Below are 21,821 nucleotides of genomic sequence, written 5' to 3'. Positions count from 1 at the left end.
GGATTCCCCTGGGTTACCCATAGCAACAACTTGGCAATATAGCATATTGTAAATACTTGGCTCAGTCAGAAAACAGTCCAGGGGTTTGGATTTTTGTTGTTTTATTGGAGAACTGGGATAGGAGAAGGGATGAGTGGGATACTCCAACTGAACAAACTATGCACAATTGCTGGGACTTCTAAATAAACCAGAGAGCGGCAAGGCCCCTGATTCACCTTGCCACTAAGTGAAGAAGAATTAGATGAACTGTACTGTACTGTGAATCGCTCTTCAAGGTCCTACTCAGCACCCCCTTTGTCCCTACTCTTCAGGGTTCTATACGGCACTCCCTTTAATCTGACACTCTATGTGAGCTGACCCCTTGATCCTCTGGGCCTATGTAAACAAGATGTTAAAAGGGGAGGATGTAGATCCTAAGCAGGACCACAGATTACTGTCTTCCCCCAGTCAAAGCATCCCCCACACAGTTAGAAAGCACTCCCTAGGAACACATTTAACTCTTTGATCACCCCTGATGTTGACCCCTACCCTGCCAGTATCATTAGTACAGTGACTGTTTTTTGTTTAGCACTGATCACTGTATTGGTGTCACTAGTCGCCAAAAAGTGTCACTTAGTAATCACTGCCATTACTAGTAAAAAAAAAAATATTAAAAAAAAAATTCCATAAATCTATACCATAGTTTGTAGATGCTATAACTTTTGCGCAAACCAATGAATATACGCTTATTGGGATTTTTTCTTACCAAAAATATGTAGCAGAATATATGTTGGCCTAAAGTGATAAAGAAATTTGATTTAGATTGTTTACATTTTTTTTATTGGATGTTTTATACCAGAAAGTAAAAAATATTGTTTTTTTTTTTTTCCAAAAATGTCGGGTTTTTTTGTTTATAGCGCAAAAAATAAAAACTGCAGGGGTGATCAAATACCACCAAAAGAAAGCTCTATATGTGGGGAAAAAAGGACATCAATTTTATTTGAGTACAGTGTCGCACGACCACACAATTGTCATTTAAATTAACGCAGTGCAGTATATCATTAAATGGCCTAGTCATGAAGCCTAAGGCTTCATTCACATGTCGGCCAGCCAGCGTAGCGATCCGGAAATCATTTCAAATCACGGGGCGCCTGTGCGTTGCCCGTGATTTGCAATAGCACCCCAAATGCTGTGCATTGCGCCTGCGCCTGCTGAATCGCTGTAACATCGTGCAAAAAAATTGCGGGACACACGACGCCCAAAAAAAGTACAAGAGCTTCTTTGGGGCGTCATGCGTCCCGCGATTTTTTTTGCACGATGTTAACGCAATTCGGCAGGCGCAAATCGCGGCAACATCGCACAGCGTTTGGGGTGCTACTGCAAATCACGGGCAACGCACAGGCGATTTGCAATGATTTCCGGATCGTGGGCAGAATCGCAGTGATTCTGCCCGCGATCGCTATACTGACATGTGAATGAAGCCTAAACCTTCCGGAGCTGAAGTGGTTAAAGTAATTTCACTTGTTTTCAGTTCTCAGAACCATTGCACAGAGCAGGTAAGTACAACATGTTTGTTATTTGGGGTGTACAAAGTTTTCAAACAAAGGGCCAGTTTACTGTCCTTCAGAATTTAACCTCCGGCCTTTTCTGGCACTTTTTGTTTACAAGTTTAAATCAGTTTATTTTGCTAAAAAAATTACTTAGAACCCCCAAACATTATACATTTTGTTTTAGCAAAGACCCTAGGAAATAAAATGGCGATTGTTGCAATCTTTTATGTGACATGGTATTTGCGCAGCGGTTTTGAAAAACATTTTAATGAAAAAAAAAATCAAAACACAATAGTTACCCCAATTTTTTTGTATAATGTGAAAGATGATGTTATGTCAAGTAAATATTTACATATGCATGCGTGACTAACGTAGTCATTCAGTTTAGTGCGTGAGCACGTAGGGATGGGGGCACTTAAACTTTTTTTTATTAATAGTATTTATTTTACATTTTATTTTGTTTAGTTTCTATTTTTATTTTTTTAATACGTTTTATTCCTATTACAAGAAATGTAAACATCCCTTGTAATAGAAATAGGAAGGACAGGTCCTCTTTTTGAAGAGATCTGGGGGCAAAAAGACCCAAAATCTCTTCTTTACCTTTAACAGCAAAAGATCAAAAAAACTAAAAATAGTCTTGATCTTTCGCTTTAAAAAAATATATATTTTCTTCCATCCTGGACCAGAAGTGACGTCATGACGTTGCTCCAGTCCTCCAAGACCAAAGAGTCGATCAGAGTGTTAACTCTTTGATTGCCTATGGGAGCAGTTGGCCGCGCCGTCGGATTATTTTTCGGGCGAACCGGCGGAAATGGTAACTGCGAGAAACACCGGTAAACTGCAGGAGGAGGGGGGAGTCCCCCCACCGCTTCAGAAATTGTTCCAGTGGCTCATGAGCCGCTCGGATTGGTTTCATGAGAAATCGGGCCACCTGCAGAAAAAAACGGTACCGAGATTATGGCTGATATCTTCAGCCATAATCCCAGTAAATCACTTGCAAACCGCAATGTGTATATACGTTTTGCGGTCGGCAAGTGGTTATGGGGGCGTGGCTAGTGAGGGTAGAAAATGTCCCGGGCTCAGCATCAGTGAGAATAAACCTTGCCTCAGGGTTGGTGGTCAGTAGGAGGAGGAGTAGTGCCCCAGCATTTGTATCAGTGGGACGAATAGTGTCCCATAGTTGGAGTCCGTGGGAGAAATAGTGCCCCATTGTTGTGTCCGTGGGAGGAATCAGTGCCTCATTGTTGATGTCCATGGGAGGAATAGTGCCCCATTGTTGTGTCCATGAGAGGAATCATTGTCCCAATGTTGGTGTCCGTCTGAGTAATAGTGCCCCATTGTTGGTGTCCCTGGGAGGAATAGTGCCCCATTGTTGGTGTCCCTGGGAGGAATAGTGCCCCATTGTTGGTGTACCTGGGAGGAATAGTGCCCCATTGTTGGTGTACCTGGGAGGAATAGTGCCCCATTGTTGGTGTCCCTGGGAGGAATAGTGCCCCATTGTTGGTGTACCTGGGAGGAATAGTGCCCCATTGTTGGTGTACCTGGGAGGAATAGTGCCCCATTGTTGGTGTCCCTGTGAGGAATAGTGCCCCGTTTTTGGTGTCTGTGGGAGAAATAGTGCCCCATTGTTGGTGTCCCTGGGAGGAATAGTGCCCCATTGTTGGTGTCAGTGGGAGGAATAGTGCCCCATTGTTGGTGTCTGTGGGAGGAATAGTGCCCCGTTGTTGGTGTCTGTGAGAGAAATAGTGCCCCATTGTTGGTGTCCCTGGGTGGAATAGTGCCCCATTGTTGGTGTCTGTGGGAGAAATAGTGCCCCATTGTTGGTGTCTGTGGGAGAAATAGTGCCCCATTGTTGGTGTCCCTGGGAGGAATAGTGCCCCATTGTTGGTGTCTGTGGGAGGAATAGTGCCCCATTGTTGGTGTCCCTGGGTGGAATAGTGCCCCATTGTTGGTGTCCCTGGGTGGAATAGTGCCCCGTTGTTGGTGTCTGTGGGAGGAATAATGCCCCATTGTTGGTGTCCCTGTGAGGAATAGTGCCCCATTGTTGGTGTCTGTGGGAGAAATAGTGCCCCATTGTTGGTGTCCCTGGGAGAAATAGTGCCCCATTGTTGGTGTCTGTGGGAGGAATAGTGCCCCATTGTTGGTGTCCCTGGGTGGAATAGTGCCCCATTGTTGGTGTCTGTGGGAGGAATAGTGCCCCATTGTTGGTGTCCCTGGGTGGAATAGTGCCCCATTGTTGGTGTCCCTGAGAGGAATAGTGCCCCATTGTTGGTGTCTGTGGGAGGAATAATGCCCCATCGTTAGCGGCAGTAGTTTTGCCCCATAGTTGGTGTCAGTGGGAGTAATTGTGCCTTTTTTCATTTGGAGGAATAGTCCCCCAAGGATGGATAAAGGCTAACAAAGGGCCACAGGTTGGAGACCACTGTTTTAGAAAAAAAAGCCTTTACAACTGCTTAAAGCTCTTAGATGTAGTGCTGGACTTCACTGACAACCCACATTTCCTGCGCCTATACCATTAAAACCCACCATAGCCACTGAAACTGGATTCCAAAGTAAAACTGCCTCGTAAAGAGAAATGCAATCCCGCAATTCTTTAATTTAGTATCTTGTAAGTAAGTAACAAAACATGGCTACCCCACTGCTCATATATGCACCCCTCAAAGTCATTGTGAAACTTGAACATCCCACTTCTTCACACCTTCTTATAAGTCACGTTAGATGTGGTCAGGCTACTTCCCTTGTCATCCTATCACTTCCTTTGGTTATTGTTCTCTAAAAACTCCACATATGGTGTCAGTCAACCTCAGACAGTAATACTGGGACTAAACAGCTTCGTAATATTAAACATTCATAAATGTTTATAGGGTCAGTCCACCCAAAACTTGTGTTTTAGATTCGTTTGCAAATTTCGATGAGCTGAATGAGAATTACACGTGTAAAATCAATTTCCACTTAGCTTAGTGAAAACGTGAATTGTGTTCACTTTGAATATCCAAGCATGTGCAAGACAAATTAAAAAAAAAAATCTTATTTTTTTATACGACTGGATGATTGAAATTAACACAGATTCTTATTTGCCATGCAAAGTGGACATTCCCTTTACTAAGGCTTGCATACATGGTTCGATTTCAGTTTGAATCTCTGTAAGAAATTCTAAAAAATTGTTGAATTCTATTGGAAAGCTCATAGACATGCTACTTGAGTAGATTCCCAGGTTTCTTTAAAAAAAGAAAAATTATTGCTTATGAAATCAATGGAAGAATATTGCAGATCAAGATATATTTAAATTTATAAGTAAGTTGCATATTTAGAAGTATATAGAGGGGAAATTGTAAAAACTGAAACAACCAGAATTTGGAGGAGCTGTGCATAGCAACCATTTCAGCGTTATATTTAAGGCTAGCCATACATTATAACATTTTCTTGTATAATTTTCCTTTAGATTTACCAAAACCATATCCTGAGGTCAGACCTAAACACTTTAAATTTGTATGCAATCTGGCATGCTCTTGCACTACATAGTTAAAGGTAAATCTAAAGGAAATTGAATAAAAAATGTTTATAATGTATGGCCAGCTTGTTCACACAAGAATATTTAAAGTGGTTGTATACCTCAGACATGAAAAATGAACAAAGTATATCACTCTATAGTGTGTGCTTGTCTCAGTCCAGAGCACTAAGTGTCCTTTCTGTCTGCTGCCTCGTTCCTCTGCTATTAGCATGAATCAAGACCAAGAGAAAAAAGGTGACAGGGGAGGGGTCTCCAGCAGATTGACAGCTGTTCCTGTGTGGAGGGGGTGTGTCTATTTCCTCCAATCAGTTATCAAAGCTCTTCACACTGATGTAACTTCAGGTATCCGCCCCCTGCTTTTCAGAGCTGAGAAATCCTGTGTAAATTCTGATCTTTGAATGGATGTAGGGAAAAGACAGCTTCAGATAAACAGGTACAACTTATGTAGGAGGATGTGTTTAATCTCTGTGTTTAATTTAACCTGAGGCCAGTCACTTCACTGATTATATGTAAGGGTTTACTACCACTTTAAGCAACCACCTGTGTGACGGGCCATGTTTGCCCACACAGGATGTACAGGTGTACTGGGCGAGGAAAAAAATATTACTCCGTACATTATTTAATTGGACTATTTTGCAAAATACACTGCCAGAAGAGATAAATCCCTTTCAAATATTCAAGGGCAGGTTTAATAGGTTTATCTACCAAGTTGGGGGCAATTTTATCTCTTAGTGTATAGCCCTTCCAGAATATAACTGGGGGTTATCTGACACACGTGGGCCTAAAACCCTATAATTTTTAATAATGTACCAATATTTGAAAATCAGTCTTTTAATTTTCACATATTGGTCTGAAAAGGACATAATAAAGGCCTAACCAAAATTATTGATACTTGATGATTCCACTTTCTCCTTGGGGATCAATTGCGAGTCCTGATCAACTCTGAAGACTTCCTCAACAAAAGATTGTAAATACTCAGAAGAGTATCCCTTATCACAGAACCTCTCTTTTTCTTGAGCTTGAGAGAAGAAATCCTTTACCTCAGAGCAATTCCTCTGGATCTTAACCGGTTGCCGACCGCCGCACGACTATATACTGCGGCGGTCAGCCCCGGCCAGGCAGAGTGACGTATCGGTACATCACTTGCCTGTCACTTCCTTGTAAGTCAATAGCGGGCGAGCGCGCGCCCGCCGCAGCTCGTTCACAGGGAAGTTAGTGCGTGTGATCGGCGGACCCGATGTCTGCCGGTCACTCACCGATCATCGGTACAGAGGGAGAAAGTCAGGCGGCTGATGTAAACAAGCCGCCTGTCATTCTCCCCTGTGTAGAAACAGTGATCAGACGGTTCTACTATGTAGGACCGTTGATCACTGTTCCTACACTAGTAGCCACAGCCAATCACAGTAGAAAGCATGCCCCTAGGGACACACTTAACCCCTCCCTCCCCAATAAAGTTAACCCCTTCCCTGCCAGTGTCATTTTGCAGTAACAGTGCATATGTATAGCACTGATTACTGTAGTAATGTCACTGGTAAACCCAAAAGTGTCAAAAATGTCAGTCAAGGGTTCGTTCTGTCCACCGCGAATGTTGCAGTACCGCAAAAAAAAATCGCAGATCGCCGCCATTACGCGTTAAAAAAAAAAACACCAAAAATGACAGAAATCTTTCCCTTAGTTAGTAAACGCAATAACTTTTGCGCAAACCAAGCAAAATACGCTTTTTGCGATTTTTTTTACCAAACATATGTAGCAGAAAACAAATTGGCCAAAAATGTTAAAAAATTTAGATTTTTACATTTTTTTGGGGGGGGAATTTCATATAAAAAAAATTTGAAAAATATTGTTATTTTTGCAAAATTTACGCTCTTTTTTTGTTTATAGCGCAAAAAGTAAAAATCACACAGGTGATCAAATACCACCAAAAGAAAGCTCTATTTGTGGGAAAAAAGGACGTCAAATTCGTTTAGGTACAGCGTCGCACGACCGCGCAATTGTCAGTTAAAGTCACGCAGTAAAAAATCGCAAAAAAAGCCCTGGTCGGAATGGGGGTAAAATCTTCCGGGTCTTAAGTGGTTAAGGAATGAACTCTTAGGGACAGGAGCCAGGAGGGGTGGTGGCAGCTTCCCATGGGAATGAAGCCATTCTGATCCATTTTTTATTTATTTTTTTAATATTCATAGACAAGAAGATCTCTGCAGGAAACATAGGGTAGCTATAAATAGTTTGATTGTCAAATTAACAGATAACCAGGCTATAGCCACCCCAAGAACAAGACTCAGTTCCTAATTGCTGACATAGGTGTTGAAGAAGTGACAGTACTAGAGCTGCATCTTTTGCAAGCGACTATATTCCACCAGGCAGCTATTCTTGTATCACCAGTATGTCAAATGGTGCTGCCATGTCTTATATATACAATCAGAGGTTAATTGATAGAAATGACGTTAGTGTAACATGAAACCTGAGTGTTGGGTCATGAAAATGTTAAAAATGATTTCAGCATCATTGCATCAGTCAGACAGGAAAATACTCAAATCATTTCTTATTGTTTGTGGCAGAATAAGCAGAAATAAGCCATAACCACTTGTTACTGGCATGGAGAGTTCTTTTGATATACAATGCACATTGATGTATATTTTACAGTGGACCAGAACGCAAAAAGTAAATATTTCCTATCGTATAGGGAACATCTGGAAATGCTCATTGTGCTTAAGCATTACTCTAAAAAAATCTGCATTTTGCCCAAAATTCCTCCTGAAAAACAGCAGCAGACTTCCTGTGCCTTGAGCCTCATAGCTATATATGTAAAGGTTGAGGCACTGCTGCTTCTTACTGCTAGTTTTAAGAGATTTGGAACATCATTTGATGACATCACTACAGTTCTTGCTGGGAAGAAAGCTATACCTGAAGACCTGCAGTGCAAAAAACTCCCTGCTTCTGTTTCATACATTCTGGGGATCTGTGGTCTTCAGGCAGAACAGCAGTACAGATGGCCCAATGGACACACACCCTTCTTCCTCCTAATCCACTGAGAAATGGTCTTTCATTGATTACACTGCTTGTAAAACAATCTGTGAAAGGGGGAAAGTCTTATCACTCACAGGATTCTCTCCACCATTCACTCATTGTGTTACAAGCAGTGTAACCCCAGATAGAAAGGATAACTTGCCACAGATTTGTGGCAGTGTAGAATTGTAAGCCTGGTAACTTGCTGCACATTTTCACTGGCAAGTTGTACACTTGCAGAGCACTTGAAGCACAGGTTCTAGTTAACACTTTTCCAATTCGTAGCAAATTTGTGTGGCAAGTCTGTCATGGACTTGCAATAGTGTTTTGCAGCTTACCTGTTCCTTCATGTCCGTATTAGAGGTCAGACTTCACTTCTGGTTCCTTTTTATCATCTCTCCTTCCTGTTCCTGCCCCACCCCAGGTCATCACAGGAAGTCTATATTAACCAGTGCACTGCAGGTCTGCTTTGCTGTTCAACAGTGTTTGTTTCTTGTTTCCTGTCTGCGTGTGCTTCATCTACCTTTCTGTGTACAGACTTTGGCTTGTCTCTGAATATTCCTGTTTGCCTGTTACCCTGACCTTTGGCCTGTCCCTTGGTTACCCTCGTCTGCCTGTTACCCCGACCTCAGCTTACCCATCACGATTCCGTGTGTTCTGAGTGGCTGCTTCCCTTCTCTCCCTACGGAGCATGACCCAGGGGACCCCAGGGGCCGCGACCAGGGCCCAGCTGCAGCCAAATCCATCCACACCACTAGAGGCTCTGGTGAACACCTGCTACGTCTTAGACTCCGCGCCCTGGGGAATCTTGGGTTCACATTCCGGTCCATCCGCGGCAGTCTGCTATCAGGTTCACTACCTTGCGTTGCACCCCTGCCTCCAACAGGGTGCAGTTGTCACCTGGTCACAGATGACCTGACAACGTCTCTAGCAAGAGGAAAGTTGCAGTCGATCTGGAGTCATGCAATGCAGACTTGCTGCAATTGTGCAACAAGCTTGTGAAACCTGGCAATCTAGCAATAGCTTAGCAAGTTATTTTCAAACTTGCAGCTCAATTGCTTGCTATCTGGGGTCAGTTAAAAAACGTTTCTCAAAGGAGGAGGAGGAAGGAGGGGATTTCCAAATTGGACCATCTGTACTGCTGTTCTGCTCAAACACCCGAAGCTGTTACCCATTGCAGTGCCAGAAGTTCAGAATGAACAGAAAGAGGACAGGCATCACTCCACTGAAGGTTTCTACAGGATCCAGCTCCCTGCACACATAAGACATCCTTCATTACAGCTACATGATATGGCTAAAGCTGTAGGTATTTGTTTTAGCGAAACTTATGGTTTGAAAATGCAGGTTACTTTGACCCCCCTTTTTTGGGGGGAAGCATCTCCTATAGATTTGGGGGGATGGAGATTCTAAGGATTGTATATACCAATTGGTACGTGTGGGTCCAGAAATTCTGCATATTATTGTTTCTAAAATGTTTGCTAAATGTAATATTTTTACAAGAAACACTCAGTACTCAGCTTGTACAAGTTTTGTAAACATTCGGTGAACCTTATCAAGCAGGCTTTTGGGAAGTCGACAGATCACACTGTGTTGTGGAAGGAGCCAATTCAAGTGCCCAGTTCTTCCTGGTCTGTGATTGATGCAAGATATTTTCTGGCATCTCCTAATACAGTGATCTCATTGCAGCATGGGGTTATTGGTACTTTTTAGCCATTGGCTACAGTTTAGATAATCTGCCGTCGAGAGACATAGTGGTACTTGTCTATGATGATGCTTAGAAGGTGCCCACTTTTCTAAGAAAGAATGGTGATATTTGGACCTTTTCTGAAAGAAAACGCAAAATAATATTCCATTAACACAAATAACATCTAAAGCCTGAATGAATTCCCAAGAACACATCTGGCAAAGAAAAGAGTGATAGCAAACAAGAACTTTCTGTCCTGAGCCTTATGAGGCTAGAAAAGCAGCACACTGGTGTACAATGTACGCCAAGCCTATACACTGTACCCTTAATACATTAAGCTTGTCACAATACTTGTATCTTAGGGTTAGTGTTGTTATCACTTGTTGCCTGGAATTGCTCTTTAAACCTTTTACTTAGTAGAGACAGCCAGAGGAGAAAAAAAAAAATGCTGTGAGGCTGCTCGGGCAGTTGTCGGTATCTCATGCAGTATGTAATTACGTACAGCCACACAGCGGAATGTCAGCGACCTACAGGAAGCTTTCTGCATTCTTGTGTTTTCTTTGGCTTGTGTTCAGTGGGTTATCCTCTCTAATAGTCAGTTTTTACTTCCACAGCGCTGCTTTCTTCTTTACTATACTATTGGTGGTACAAACTGAGCATTATGGGCTGCCCTGAAGATTTTCTTCTTTTAGCTAATTTTGTATCAGAAATAAGAAAAAAGGATACAAATTTTCAGTCATGTGCTTTAACTCCCACCTTCAAAGTCATATTTTCCATTACTTCTATGTAGCACCCTCCTAGACAGGTGCTAGGTAAAAGCATCTCTTGGCTCCATTCTGCTTATCAATTATTATTCTGCTTATCTTGTTCAGTTAGTTTTGCCTGTTACATGTTTCCAGGTGTGATTTACTGGGCCTGGGGGAGTGTCCCCACTGTATCCAATAATGGAGCTTATTGGACAGTTGAGGAAACCTAACCAGTAGGACACCAGGGTTTGTGGCTGTCTCAGTGGGTGGGCATTGTTGCAATGCATCCTGGGATTGGCTATAAACCTGGAGGGAGCATGTGGCAGGGCATCTTTTGGCGGGAGCAAAGTCCAGGGCCAGATTAACGTAGGGGCTATTGGAGCTGCAGCTCCAGGCCCCTACCTTTTATATAGGCCCCGGGTTGGCCATATTCACTGTTACCGCTCTTCTGTCACTTGTAAACACAGAAGTCTGGCTTCTATGCTCGCTTCCCCAGGCAGCACCCTCAGAACCTCCCCACACAGCACGTAGGCCGGACAAGGAGGGACAGTTGCCGATGCATGGATGTGTTTATGGGCTTCAGAGACAGCATCCCATGCTGAATTAGGCATGCATGGCTGCACCCTTCCTCCTCTGGGTGCATGCCAAGGCACGGCCCTTAAGGCCCTTCAAAATCCTCAGCACCAAGCCCATGATGCTCTTAATCCGGCCCTGGCAAAGTCCCAGGAGGAGGTGGATGGCTGTCTCTCCTCCTGCAGGTATGAGGAAGGTGGTTCAAGCGGTCAGCCTTGTGAACCAAGCGTGTGGAGCTGAGCTGCAGAGGATCCAGAGTGCTGACAAGTGGAGTTGCTGGCAGTTGGGAAAAACAGTATCGTGAGTACCAGGAGTTCTGCCTAGGGGTCTGCTTAAGAGAGGGGACCACTCTAGAGAGGTTAGGGGATCGAGGAGCTAGCTCACACTGGGAGTGTTACAGTAAAAGGGGTGCCGTGTAGTTGACCCTGAATATCAGGATCAAAGGCGGTGCCAAGAAGGGCCCTGAAGTTGTTCAGCAGTGCAGTACAGATTATCTCAGAAAGTTCATTCAGTCCTGCATCACAGCTTGTGACAAACTGAAGCAGCGGCCTAGCCGTGACTAGCGTTACTCAGCATCATTAAGCCATCCCAGCAAATTATGCATAGTTGTATAAGTTGGAATATCCCACTCATTCCCTTTTCCTATCCAAGTTCCAAATAAAAACACAAAAAAAACAAAGATACTGGACTGTTTTCTGTCTGAGCTAAAACACTTGGGAAAAATGTCAAACTGTCATGTTGTTGCTAATGGTAACCCAGGGGAACCCATAATCAGCAGCTTCCAAGGGAGTAGTGCTAAATCTATATTATACATTATTGCCTATTATAAGGGGTCCCTACACATTTTGATTTGTCGGTAGGAAATGACCTTGACAATGCCTTCCCGCAGCGTTGGATTGGGTATGATGGCAGCATGGACTGGCTGCCACGTTCACCTGATCTGACACCTATGGACTTCCTTTTTTGGGTTGTAGTAAGGGATTGTCAAGGTTTTTTAGAGGAAGAGTTGAAGAGGAGTTGAAAGAGTTTATCTCACAAGTATTTATAGACATTGAACTGGTAATTGTGTGTTAATGTTTATAACTGTTTGGAGGACATGAAACAGCTATGTTACAGCGCTAAGAAGTAGAAAAAAGATTTGACTTCTTATTATATTGGGTGTAGGAATACGCACTTTAGTGTTAGCAGCAACTTGATTCTGAATTGATTTTATTGATTCTCTCATTTTTGCACAGAGGACATTTCTGGTTATATATCCATATTGTTGCAACATTGATGAAGGACATTTTGAGCACCTAAGAGGCATTAATTTCACTGTGTCAGGGAAAGGTTCTAGGGATGTTCCATCTAAAGGACTAAACATGACCTGATCAGTACTGTTTACCTACTGTTGGCCATATCCTTCTCAATATCTGTAAAGTAAAAGGAACTAATTAATAAATGAAAAATAAATAAAATGGTATGGTACAGTAATGTATACCTATGATAAAATACCACAATCTGATCAGTAATGTATACCTACTATAAAATAAAATGATCAGATCAGTAATGTATGCCTACAGTTGGTACGGAAAGTATTCAGACCCCCTTAAATTTTTCACTCTTTGTTATATTGCAGCCATTTGCTAAAATCATTTAGGTTCATTCTTCTTCCTCATGAATGTACACATAGCACCCCATACTAACAGAAAAACACAGAATTGTTGACATTGTTGCAGATTTATTAAAAAAGAAAAACTGAAATATCACATGGTCCTAAGTATTCAGACCCTTTGCTCAGTATTTAGTAGAAGCCCCCTTTTGATCTAATAAAGCCAGGAGTCTTTTTGGGAAAGATGCAACAAGTCTTTCACACCTGGATTTGGGGATCCTCTGCCATTCCTCCTTGCAGATCCTCTCCAGTTCTGTCAGGTTGGATGGTAGACGTTGGTGGACAGCCATTTTTAGGTCTCTCCAGAGATGCTCAATTGGGTTTAAGTCAGGGCTCTGGCTGGGCCATTCAAAAACAGTCACGGAGTTGTTGTGAAGCCACTCCTTCGTTATTTTAGCTGTGTGCTGAGGGTCATTGTCTTGTTGGAAGGTAAACCTTCGGCCCAGTCTGAGGTCCAGAGCACTCTGGAGAAGGTTTTTGTCCAGGATATCCCTGTACTTGGCCGCATTCATCTTTCCCTCGATTGCAACCAGTCGTCCTGTCCCTGCAGCTGAAAAACACCCCCACAGCATGATGCTGCCACCACCATGCTTCACTGTTGGGACTGTATTGGACAGGTGATGAGCAGTGCCTGGTTTTCTCCACACATACCGCTTAGAATTAAGGCCAAAAAGTTCTATTTTGGTCTCATCAGACCAGAGAATCTTATTTCTCACCATCTTGGAGTCCTTCAGGTGTTTTTTTAGCAAACTCCATGCGGGCTTTCATGTGTCTTACACTGAGGAGAGGCTTCCGTCGGGCCACTCTGCCATAAAGCCCCGACTGGTGGAGGGCTGCAGTGATGGTTGACTTTCTACAACTTTCTCCCATCTCCTGACTGCATCTCTGGAGCTCAGCCACAGTGATCTTTGGGTTCTTCTTTACCTCTCTCACCAAGGCTCTTCTCCCCCGATAGCTCAGTTTGGCTGGACGGCCAGCTCTAGGAAGGGTTCTGGTCGTCCCAAACGTCTTCCATTTGAGGATTATGGAGGCCACTGTGCTCTTAGGAACCTTAAGTGCAGCAGAAATCTTTTTGTAACCTTGGCCAGATCTGTGCCTTGCCACAATTCTGTCTCTGAGCTCTTCAGGCAGTTCCTTTGACCTCATGATTCTCATTTGCTCTGACATGCATTGTGATCTGGAAGGTCTTATATAGACAGGTGTGTGGCTTTCCTAATCAAGTCCAATCAGTATAATCAAACACAGCTGGACTCAAATGAAGGTGTAGAACCATCTCAAGGATGATCAGAAGAAATGGAAAGCACCTGAGTTAAATATATGAGTGTCACAGCAAAGGGTCTGAATACTTAGGACCATGTGATATTTCAGTTTTACTTTTTTAATAAATCTGCAACAATGTCAGCAATTCTGTGTTTTTCTGTCAGTATGGGGTGCTATGTGTACATTCATGAGGAAGAAGAATGAACTTAAATGATTTTAGCAAATGGCTGCAATATAACAAAGAGTGAAAAATTTAAGGGGGTCTGAATACTTTCCGTACCACTGTACTTTTGACCCACCCTTTATATAAAACCAGGGTAGCAAAGTGTCCAGGTCTGCTGATAGATAAAGGAGTGGTTATACTGTATGCGCAGATACAATCCAGTATCCTCCCAATACTTGTGACAGCAGAGAAGACTGCCTACATAAAACTTTACAGGAACCTAAAACCTTGCATTTCACTGTGATGTGATTACGCAAACAAAAATTTGGACCCTTGGTGTGCTGTTGACAAATTTCCTTTATCTTTCATTCCGTTAACCATTCGGCAGTTGCTACAGCACCCTTTATCTACGGTCCATCTCCAGAAAGAAGTGCAATAGGGACATGAATACTAAGGGCCCACAAACAAAGCATTAGATAATACTTTTTCCCAGTATCCACCCAAAGTCATTTGATGTCTCCAGGAAAATGTCCTATTGGGAGTGTCTGGCAAATTTCAAAAGATGCTTACACCACCACAATGTATCCAACAGATGTTTGTAGAACACTTGTGAAAGTTAATTTGTCTTTTGCATAAAAAAATGAAAAGCTAGCTATTATTTGCAACTAGATTTCCAACACATCTTGGTCATGTTGTTCTACTTTGATGAATGAGTTGTTTTTTTTGTACCCTCACAGAGAAGTTGGGGAAGTAATGGCAGTGTTGTGTGGCTAATGACAACGTTGCTCTTTTTGATGGAGAATGATATTTCTGATTATGGCTATTTTGCATTAAAAAGCTTGGTAGTATGCATACGTCATACCTGTACCTTCTCATGGAAGCTGGAAATCATTGTTGTAGGCACCACTACTACAGTGATCGTCGCTTGCTTCAGGGTCCTCTGTCATACTGCTTAGTGAACAGAGTAGGTTTCTTGCTTGGCACAGGCACCAGCAGGGGCAGACTGGCAACTTTCGGCCCAGGGGGCAAGTACAAACCAGAGGCCCATGGAGAAGCGACTCAGCCCCCCTCCCACTCTCCCTCTTCCAGTCCTCCTCCTGACCCCCATTCCAGACTGAAGCCCTACTCACTGGCTTAATCCAGGTTCCCAACCTGGCCAGCAGGGGGCAGTTGGGGGAGCTGGGACAGCTCAGTTGGGGCTGGCCAGTGGAGGAGAATCTCCAGTGGGGCATGGAACCGGCCTCTGCTCAGATACAGTTTACACCATCCATGCTGGGGAGGGAAGCCTGTGCTCTGTCCTTATCTTCAACCCGCACTCAGTAGATCAGCAGTGGGGACTTTTTACTTCTCTTCACTAGGAATCCTTTAAGCATGTCTGTGGCAGAAGCAGTGCAGCCTTTTTTACAGAACATCAGAGCGGCCCAGGGGGCAATTGCCCCCCTGCCCCCTGGCCCAGTCCTCCCCTGGGCACCAGTTAGCTAGCAGTGCATTTTTTCAATGAATGCAAAGCATTTTCTGACTGGAAGAGGTGGAACAGTGATATCACAATCCCAAGCTGAATCTTGTCTTCAACATGACCGATGTGGATATCTGAGACTCCATCCCTTGGTTGTTGCATGGATCAGGACAATATTCAGTTTTACTTTCTTAATTTACCAGTGAGTCTAGTTTTACAGTAAAGTTGCTTCAAGAACTATAACAGTGTCATTTTTATTGGAATCATAAGCAGGTGAGCCTAGGTCACTGTCCTCTAAGTTGGATGCTTCACCATCTCTTTCCTATTCCTGGAACATTTCCAGATTGGCTGCCACTTCTCAGAGATGTTAAGATGGAAACATCTTGGATGAAATTGCTGTATCTCAAGTGCATTTACCAGGAAACTAGAAGTCTGAGGACAGGTTAACTCTGCCAGTGAGTAAGCAGTATATCCAAGAGCTTCTTTTAGAATTTTTAAAGGACTATTCCTGATGAATTATTTTATTATTTTTTTTTTTTAAGCGTTTATTTATTTAAGATTTTGCATTATACAAAACAGTTGTCATCTAAAACTAGAGCGATGGTAGTAAAGTTAGCTACGCAGAGCCCAAAGAGCAATGAGATAGTACAAGGGTAAACTACCCACAAGGTAAGAAGGCCTTCATCTCCAAATGACCAAGATCAGTGGCAGATTAAAAAAGGGCAGTCCGAGCCAGCCAACAAACAAATTAAAAGATAAAAGGGTAAGCCAACCAAACCACAACCACACACAACTACCACTCACATACACGGTGCTCTCTCCAGGCCAGGGTAAACACATAATATCCCACCCATTTAGTTTCCTGAGGAGTTTAGTTACCATATTTTATTAGCCATTCAGCAGTTTTCTAGTCTCTAATGCAAATTTAGAGGGGTAGCAGAGCTGCAGAGTGTATTCAGAGGTTCTGCTGTAAACTTTGAGGATGGTTTAATCCACAGTGGCTGCAACAACAGAGGTCATGAGTGCTTTTTGTAAATTATTATTTCATTTATTTATTCATAATTTATGGCTTTTTGGAATATACAAATACTTTAATACCCATATTCTGAAGATTTTTAGGTGTGTCCTCTTAAGAGGCAGCTAAGGGGAAAAATGAGTTTAGATCATGGCAGCCAGCAGGCGTTGGGCAGCAATGCCATGTACAGAGCCTATGTTTGAGGTTGGTTTATGTAAGACAACACAAATTACATTTCTCCTGTACTGACTGTTTGGAATGATTTTGGTTACCAGTGTCTTTTTCTTGACTGGAACTGGAAACATAGTAATGTAAAAGGGCAGTCCGAGCCAGCCAACAAACAAATTAAAAGATAAAAGGGTAAGCCAACCAAACCACAACCACACACAACTACCACTCACATACACGGTGCTCTCTCCAGGCGAGGGTAAACACATAATATCCCACCCGTTTAGTTTCCTGAGGAGTTTAGTTACCATATTTTATTAGCCATTCAGCAGTTTTCTAGTCTCTAATGTCAATTTAGAGGGGTAGCAGAGCTGCAGAGTGTATTCAGAGGTTCTGCTGTAAAATTTGAGGATTGTTTAATCCACAGTGGCTGCAACAACAGAGGTCATAAGTGCTTTTTGTAAATTATTATTTCATTTATTTATTCATAATTTATGGCTTTTTGGAATATACAAATACTTTAATACCCATATTCTGAAGATTTTTAGGTGTGTTCCCTTAAGAGGCAGCTAAGGGGAAAAATGAGTTTAGATCATGGCAGCCAGCAGGCGTGGGGCAGCAATGCCATGTACAGAGCCTATGTTTGAGGTTGATTTATGTTAGACAACACAGATTACATTTCTCCTGTACTGACTGTTTGGAATGATTTTGGTTACCAGTGTCTTTTTCTTGACTGGAACTGGAAACATAGTAATGGGACTTATCAGAGATAAGGTGAGAAACTGCCACTGTTGATCATTCGATTATATCTTAGTCTTTCCGAGTCAGAACATCTGCGCTGAAATAAGTTAGCCTTCTTTCAACCTTCAGAGAGGCCCATCATCTATCCACACTCGGCAATTACCTCAGCTCAGCTCAGATAGAACTACTTTGTAATTTGGAGGAATAGCAGAACACAGGCTGACAGAAGTGTTTGAGAATCCAGGAGGCTAGCGAGAGCCCAAATTTAACAACTACCGCAGGACTTGCACATATACTTCCCATATACTTCCCCGTGTTATTCTACAAGTTTAAAGGGAGAACCTTTGATCTGTGCGCCAGAAGATAATAGAATGATTACAATTGGCCTGCGGAGGAGACGTTAAAAGTGGAATAGTGTTTAAGCACAGCTGCCAGTGGAGATTGTGAGACCATATGAAGAAGGAATAAGACAATCCAGTTCTTTAATTCTCACCAGACTTTTATATCTGAGTTTTTTAAAAGTTACACGATAGAAAAAACACATAGCACATGGTAATACTTTGTGTGAAAGTTTGCTGTCTTATAGGGAATGCCTAGAAATGTCAATTGTGCTTAAAGCGGAGTTCCGGCCACAAAATTGACATAATCAATTTTGGGCCATCCGCTTGCTATTGGTCACCTGAAAAAGAAATGGATAGTTACGATTTTTTTTTTGTTTACTTACCTTGATATATTGAAGAAAAATATACTCACCTTTCTTCCACTTCCTCCCTCTGTCACTTCCTCTTTGCACTGATTCCTGGGAGCTGAATGTCATCGCTCCCAGGAATCAATGCACCTGCACCTGCACCGGCCCCACTCGTCACTTCCGGTGCGGCGCCTCATTCCCTGCCAAACAGCTTCTGGGCATGCCCAGAAGCTGTGGAGGAATGCAGCGCCGCACCGGAAGTGATGAGCGGAGCCGGTGCAGGCGCATTCTGGGAGAAGAGGACACGGAAGAGGATGCAGAAGAGGACGTGTTGGCTTCAGCTGCCCACATCTGAGATGGCAGCGCTGGAGAAGAAGTTTTCAAAGTAAGTATTTCTTCTAAAAGGTAAGTGCGACCCGGGACAGTACAGAGGCTATCCATTGTGGAATGTACTAGCCCTGACTGTCCCGGGGGTATTTTTATTGAAAAAAAAAATAGTGGCCGGAACTCCGCTTTAAGAAGTCCCCTGAAAAATGTACCTTTTTTTTGAAATAATCCTAAAAATAGTAGCACACTTCCTGGTTTGTGAGAATGGCTTGGCACTCCTGTACCTTCACAACTGTATATCTGTAGTGTGATATCTAAGGCACTTCTGCCTCTGACTACTAATCTCAGGAAATTTGGGGTGAGACTTGGTGATGCCACTACTGTGCTACTCCCCCTTTTCCTTGCTGGTACTGAACCAAGGAAGCAAACCCCCAAGGAGGCCAGCTACACACAGAGACACAGTGCTAAAATAATCCACATCTGAATCGCTGCCCCCCACTGCTCTTTTACTTGCTGCCTACAGTTTGTAAGAAATCTCAAAGGAAATCTCTGACCAGAGTTTTGACTGTGTACAGCAGCCGGTCCGACAGAATCTGGCCGTTCGTCCGGCTTCTGCTGAAGGATCATACCCAGAGAAGGTCCCGATCAGTTCTCTTAGCCAATGGCTGAGAGCGCTGACCGGACTATTCTGGCAAGGGGGCCGTCACCCTTTTAGAACACAATAGCACAGCAGAGGAGATCACTGTACTAACATCAGATGGTTAGTACAGTGGCACCAACCTGAGCTGTCAGTTTTTTTTTTTTTTCATTCAACCCAACTAGTAGTGTGTACGAGGCTTAACATACTTTCTGTCCTAGGGTGACAGCTGCACTGTGTCCAGGGAGAAGCAGAATTGTCATCATTTAAAGTGGAGTTCCACCCAAAATTGGAACGTCCGCTCTTTTGCCCCCCCCCCCCTCCAGTGCCACATTTGGCACCATTCAGGGGGGAGGGGGAATAGGTACCTGTTTTTGACAGGTACCCTTCCCCATTTTCCGGGACATGGCGCCACTGCCGTCCGTCTCGCAAGTTCGGCCCCCTCCTCCCCTTCCCCCGCCGCAGAGCCAATAGAAATGCGCAGCTGGCTTCACACATGCGCAGTAGGGACCCGGCTGTGAAGCCACAAGGCTTCACTGCCGGGTTCCCTTAACGGCAATGGCGGCGGCAGCGGCACCCGACTGCCGAAGGAAACATCAGCTGCGGTGCCGACATTGCTGGACTCCAGGACAGGTAAGTGTCCTAATATTAAAAGTCAGCAGCTACAGTAGCTGCTGACTTTTAAATTTTGGAGGGGAAGGCGGAACTCCGCTTTAACAGATCTACAAGTGCCTCTCCATCTTTTCAATAACAAAGAGGCAAGGGGTTCTGTAATCTGCAGAGATAGTTATGAACAATCCCAACTCATAGTAATACAGCACAGGCAGAGAGCACAGACAATTATTAGCTAACAAGATCAGTATTTTGGACTCTTTGGACAGATGGGGCAAAACACTTTCAATGGTATAGTAACAAGACCAAAAGGGAGAAATTACCTGTTAGGGTATACATACCCTTTAAAGTGACCTTCTCACAGGGTTATCAAAATAAAAGACCTGTGAAGAACGAGTATTATACATACCTGTGCATTCGACTATTTGCTAAATTTTCACTCTTGGCTGCTCAAAAGCATAGGCCTAAAGCCACGACCAAATGCAGAAAGTAACCTTTCCCAAAGATGACATGGAGACATTTGAAATGGCAGTGCCAAAGCTTAATTGAAAATTCTCCAGCATAACAACTTAACCAAGGCCAGTCACAGTGATAGTGTAAGCACACATGAACAATACCCCAATATATCATTAGTGCCAGGCAGGCTTTAGATTGATCTAAAATTCATAGCCCATTAGTGCAATTTCGCTGGAAAGATCAAACTGCCAATAAAGCTTTGACCCACAATAAATGCTTAAGGGTCCCTGCTCAGGCTATCAAGGTCTGATTAGTTAGATGCTGCTGACTAGTGAGAGTGCAGGTTGAGGAAAGGTCCATCCGGACCCAAAGCATACGGCAGAAATAGGAAGAGATAGCCCGGCCGCCGCACATCTCACCTGGCCTGAGTGGTTTGCAGGTAAATGCAGCCTCAAATTGATTCATCCAGACCATGACTCCAACATGTTCTGCCCTGCCCTTGAGGCCTAATCATGGCCAATAAAGCTTGGCCATACATCCTTAAATTGGATGGGTGGGCGGGTGTCACACTTTCCCCTAACGTAGGTGGTCAGGCATTATAGCCGGCTTCTGTGTTCTTCACCTATAGCAGCCCCCTTTCCTAAAAGGCAAGCAGTCCTTCTGGTACTCAGTTGCCCCCCAGCATACACAATGCTATAGTGCCTGGCTGCCAGGCACGAACTAAGCAGAGCAAACAGGTACTTGCAGTTGGCAGACAGGCAGAGTGTTGCATTGACAGTCCGGATACACGTCAGGGAAGGTTCAGAATAGTCGGGGTCAATCCATAGTCAAAAAGGCAGGCAGAGTTCAGAGCGTATTCAATTTTCAATCCAAGGTCATTAACAAGGGAATCTAAACTAGCAGACAGCACAGACGAACAGGGAGCTTGAAGCACATGTTAAACATACTATAAGAAGCATGAGACTGAAAGCTTGGCTGTCTTAAATCAGGTTTGGTCTCCACTCAGAGACTGGCTACATCAGTCACCTGAACAAGCAGACAGGGAAAGTGCATCAGGGCCAAAACCAGGAGGCTAGATTGAGACCAGCAGCTGTGATTGAGCAGGAGTGCTAAACACTCCTGACAGCTGGCAACTCTTTGAAAGGCTGATATTCCTTAGGTCAGTAGAAGGTGCCTCAGTGTAGCCTTTCCTGGATTTTAACCTATCACCTAATGTCTTGGTAGCCAATCATAATGGAGCTACTTGCTACTTTGAGTTATGTTACCGCCCACTTCTAGAGCTGTGCTTCTATCAGTCAAGGCTCTTTCCCTAGATGCTCAAAGGGCATTTAATAACAGAGCTCTCAGTGCAGATCTAAGTCCATGCTTCTGAGCAATGTGGTTCCCTCCCTCTACCCCACTATTGCATCCTATACTTGCAAGAGGTCAGAAGGAAGAACCACAGTGGTCATTTGAGGGGACCACTTATTTGACCAGCCGGAGGAGTCAACTTGGATAGGTGCTGGGAGCCCTGCTACAGAGTGAACCTTTAAAAAACAGGCTGACAGACAGTTATGTAGAATACCACTTTCTTTCATGGTTAGTGCCTTTTTTATTTAAGT

At 43.5% G+C, this 21,821-nt stretch overlaps 1 protein-coding gene across 1 annotated transcript in view; it reads left to right on the top strand.

Moving 5' to 3' along the window:
* ARHGAP42 (Rho GTPase activating protein 42) overlaps positions 1-21,821 on the top strand; it is a 531,819-nt gene that overhangs the window by 204,609 nt on the left and 305,389 nt on the right. The gene's annotated exons all lie outside the window — the stretch shown is intronic.

This window comes from Pelophylax lessonae, assembly GCF_965119305.1.
Source record: "Pelophylax lessonae genome assembly, chromosome: 2".
In the NCBI taxonomy this organism is placed as follows: domain Eukaryota; kingdom Metazoa; phylum Chordata; class Amphibia; order Anura; family Ranidae; genus Pelophylax; species Pelophylax lessonae.
Note: the sequence above shows the minus strand (reverse complement) of the source record. Positions and strands in the feature narration are given on the sequence as shown.